Below are 5,000 nucleotides of genomic sequence, written 5' to 3'. Positions count from 1 at the left end.
GTTTTCATAGTTTTCATTTATAGCCTTTGTTAGTTCAGCTAATTATATTTTGTCCCTGTTTGACGATACTTTCAAGGCCCTACATTTTGCATAAGCTGTTTAGTTTCTACCGAGAGCTTGCTGGGGCTTTGCTTGTCGTTTTTACCACCTACATCATGTGCAGTTTCCTTTATTATGCCATTGAACAGTTTGTTGATTTGGTCAGTGTTGAGATATTACTGAGAGATAAATATTTGTTTAAGACGGTAAAGCTAAATTCTGTGGCTGCGGTTTGCGTATGAGTTTGTTCCTTTCCCTTCTGAGGTTTAATCTGATTTCGTGGTCGCTGCCAACATTTACTTCATTATTAACCTCCAAATCTTTTACTCTATCGTGCCTATTTGAAATTATGAAGTCAATTTCAGTTTAGCCGGGATGCCACAGATAAGCCCCTCAAGCAGGGTTGACCCTGCTTGATATATATGTGTGTGTTTTTGTGTGTGTGTGTGTGTGTGTGTGTGTGTGTGTGTGTGTGTGTGTGAGTGTGTGTGTGTGTGTGCGTGCGTGCGTATGTGCGTGTGTGTACATGTATGTGTGTATGTATGTATATATGTATATATATTAATATATATATATATATATATATATATATACACATAGGGAGACGGAGTGAGACTCAGCAGACTCTAAGAGTTAGCAGAGACTCGGCCTCAACTCATCCTGGCAGAACATTCAAAGAAGGTTACTATTACACTCCAAGAGCGTCACTGTTTTAACAACTTTAACAGCTGGTTCTCCAACATTTTGAACTTGTTGTTCAAGAACACATAGATAATTTTGTTCAAGCTGCTATCAGGCAACAGCTGGTGTGCAGACCATCTTTGGTCAGAACTCCTGCCCAACCAGGGCCCAGTACCCTGACTGACTTATAATCCGTTGGCATAGTCGACAGTGGGATAGTTGAGCCCAACCCTCTATGTTGACGTAGCAGTAAATCAATCAGCCACTCAGTTGCTCTACATTCCCACACAAGGAATACAATGGTATAACGCCAAACATCCGTATAAAAACCCAAGGGGGCTCCAATATCTCCTTTACTAACTTAAAATCAGTGATAAGACTCTGTGATGCTCCTTGTGGTTACACTACCATTACAGAAACTGAAGATCGTATCAACAAGATCTTTAATAAATGCAACCAGGAATAGAATGCACCTGTTATTTACCCCCCCCCCCCCCCGGTCGTATGTGCCTTAAGGATGCCTGTCACGTCTCCTTGGCTATCAAAATAACATGCCCTGTACATATAACAAGAGCTTCAGTGGAAGACACCGCATCTTTGGTCACCGAAGGAATAACGCAGTTGGGCAAAACAAACTCACAAACGCCGCCATCCTGACCTTGACAACCAACACACACAAAACAAACACGGAGGACGGTATTCTCCGCACTCCAACACACCCGAGAACGTCACTCGAATTCCAAGCATTAAAAACAGAATTCAAGCATATAAAGGAGTATAAATGACTGGAAACACAGCCTCATGACCCGCTTTTTTGTAATAAGGGAAAACATGAAAGACAAATAACAACACCAAATTCAGTGGAAAGTGGGAGGAAATAACCAAAAAGATTTCCAACGGCATGAAAGACCTACATCGATTCTGGAGGACCATCAAAACATACATGGGGCAAAGTAATTTAAAACAGGTAACAACACTTCGTCTTGATGCAAATATTAACTGGTTTTTACTTTTTATCACTGTTTTATCATCGTCATTAATGAACTATTTGCAAAGTACACTGATAAAACACATCATATATCGCACAGATTGATAGGGCCGAAAAAGAGGCAAAGCTAAACACGTCACTAAGCTTAGGCAGTGAGGGTGCACTACGATATATGAGATATATCTAGATATATGATTATTTATATAGTTTACTTGGTACTGTTACTCGCCCGCATGTGAGTGGTGCACGCACACTCGCATACACCGCGCACGGATTTGCATGTTAGATAAGTTATATCTAGTTACGGTAGTTGGTGAATCTATCGTATATATGCTGGTGGGGTGATAACCACCAGCAATGATTACCTAAACAACTACTCCCTTGGGGAATGATCACTGTTCAGCCATCCCATTATAAAGACCCAGACAACTACATGATGTCAACATGGCGCCAAGTAGTTCGCCAAACACCGCCTCGGTGATAGCACGAATATGAAGTAACACAAAAATCCACTCTCATTTTTAATAGCGAAGTGTTTTGTTCAATACGCGGCCGTCAAAATACTCATCCAAGTAAATCCCGAAGCATCATGGAACTCCAACCCAAGGAGCCATCTACTCAATCAACAGCCTTATATACATACATATATATATATATATATATATATATATATATATATATATATATATATATTTTTTTTTTTTTTTTTTTTTTTTTTTTGCGCCCGCGCAAATATATATATTCACACACATATATATACACCCCCCCCCCCCACACACACATATATATATATATATATATATATACATATTCACACATACAAACATACATACACACATACATATATATATATATATATATATATATATATATACACATATATATACACACACACATATGAATGGTAAAACATTCTTCCGTGTTGAACCTGCTTCCCCTGAATTCCACCTTTTCCCGAGGCTGACCCTCCGTGGCTCACCTCAAGGCCTCATGAATATTCCTTCCGGAAATCCATCCCTCATTTTTTTCTATCCCACTTTCGTGATTTCGCTCTGGAGCTGTCTTGGTGAAAGAAAACCAGCTCTAACCACTTTTTCTGGACAAAGCTTGCCATGTGGTGTTCTCGGAGCCACTCCTCCTGCCTGATCTGTGTATCACGAGAACTGATTGACATCTTGACTTTGTACCTGTCTGAGATCAGTTTACCAAAGAGTAGTAAAACCTTTTTCAATCACAGCGATGGTTCTGAGATGCCGATCTATTTTCTCTGATTTGAATTAAGGTTTATCTTGTGAACATTCTTCAGAAATGGATTCATACACATACACACGCACACACACACACACACACACACACACACACACACACACACACACACACACACACATATATATATATATATATATATATTCTCTCTCTCTCACACACACACACACACAGCTAGATATATATATATATGTATATATATATATATATGTTTATATATATACATATATATATATGTGTGTGTGTGTGTGTATATATATATGTTATATATATATATATATATATATATATATGTATATATGTATGTGTGTATGTACATATATATACATATATAGACATATACATATACATTATGTGTATGTATATGTATGTATATCTATATCTATATCTGTCTGTCTATCTATATACATATATACATACATATACATATATACATATATAAACATACATATACATTATGTATATATATATATGCATGTATATCTATCTATCTGTCTCTCTATATATATATACACACGAGGGGGCTTCAAAAGTTCGTGGAAAAAGTCCATTACTAAAAATTATATAGAAGGATTTTGATTTCAATACACCTGAAGATTCCTGTACCAACGTGTTACAACGTGTTCAAACATGAACCCTTAAATGCAGATAATAACGCATCGCCACCAGTTGGAAGTCAGGCACCACTCAAGCAACATGGAATGCACCAAAATCGAGACCAGGACAAACATTAAATTCATAGTGAAACTCGGTTGGGAGAATAGTCAAATTATCGACGAACAAGTTTATGGCAACAATGCCTCAAATAAATCAACAACCTACTTATGGATGAGTCGGTTCAGAAGTGGAAGAAACGAAATTGAAGATGAGCCCCGCAGTGGAAAGCCATCAACGCCAGTTTGTGAGGAAAACATTGATACTGTTTGCGACATGATTGAAAAGGATAGATCAATAACCACTGAGTCAGAAGCAGACACATTCAACATCTCTGTGTGTACTTCACATACAATTCTGGTGGAGAATTTGGGACTAAGCAAGCTTTCCGCTTGATGCGTCCCAGGCCTGTTGCGCCCAGGTCAGCAGCAAACAAGGGTAGATCTTTCAATGGAACAAGTGGAATGAGGACTCTGGAGCTTTTCTGCAGAGAATTGTGACAGGGGATGAAACATGGCTCTACCAGTACGATCCCAAGGACAAAATTCAATCAAGTGGCTGCCCAGGGGTGGAAGTAGACCAGTCAAAGCAAAATCTGAGCGGTCAAGAGGAAAGGTCGTGGCCACTGTCTTCTGAGATGCAAAGGGAATTTCGCTAGTTGACTTCCTCGAGAGCAAGAAAACAATTACATCTGCTTAATGGGAATGCGTTTTGAGAAAACTTCCAAAAAGATCTCAGAAAAACGCCCTGGAAAGCCGCATCAACGCGTTCTCTCCCACTACGGACATCCTCGCCAGTGGCTCGGCAACAAGGCGTTCCATGAACTTCGGGAACGTCCACTGCACCTTAGGCTCCATTAGCCCATCCGTACTTCTTTGTTTCCCTAAACCATTCAATTCCTCCGTTGAAACCCTTATACCTGCTCCATATCGTTAGGAGTCGGAGCCAACTTAAATTAAAAATAATACCTTACGCATATGTGAAAAATAAACCTTAACGAACTGTTTTTCGTGAACCACTATCCCTATTTCGACAGTCCCATGATGTTATCCATTCATCATACATAGCAAAAGCAATATATATATATACAATACGTGTAATCTTTCCATTTGTGACAGACAAACAGCTAGAATACACCTATATAAAAAAAATTAAATGTAGTATAACTAACTTCACATAACTAAATTTATTTCTCAACTTAAACTTTATATCACCACATCACACAACACTACACACACACACACACACACATAGCAGAAGAAATAAGATAACAAAATTTGGTGGGTTGGGATAAAATTTCTATGTATTCCCGCACAAAAAGTAGATTTATGAAATGAATGAACCACCCAAGATACAAAAACACCACCAACAC

Source organism: Penaeus chinensis, chromosome 39 (genome assembly GCF_019202785.1).
Source record: "Penaeus chinensis breed Huanghai No. 1 chromosome 39, ASM1920278v2, whole genome shotgun sequence".
NCBI lineage: Eukaryota > Metazoa > Arthropoda > Malacostraca > Decapoda > Penaeidae > Penaeus > Penaeus chinensis.
The sequence above is the reverse complement of the archived record's forward strand: the minus strand, read 5'-3'. Positions refer to the sequence as shown.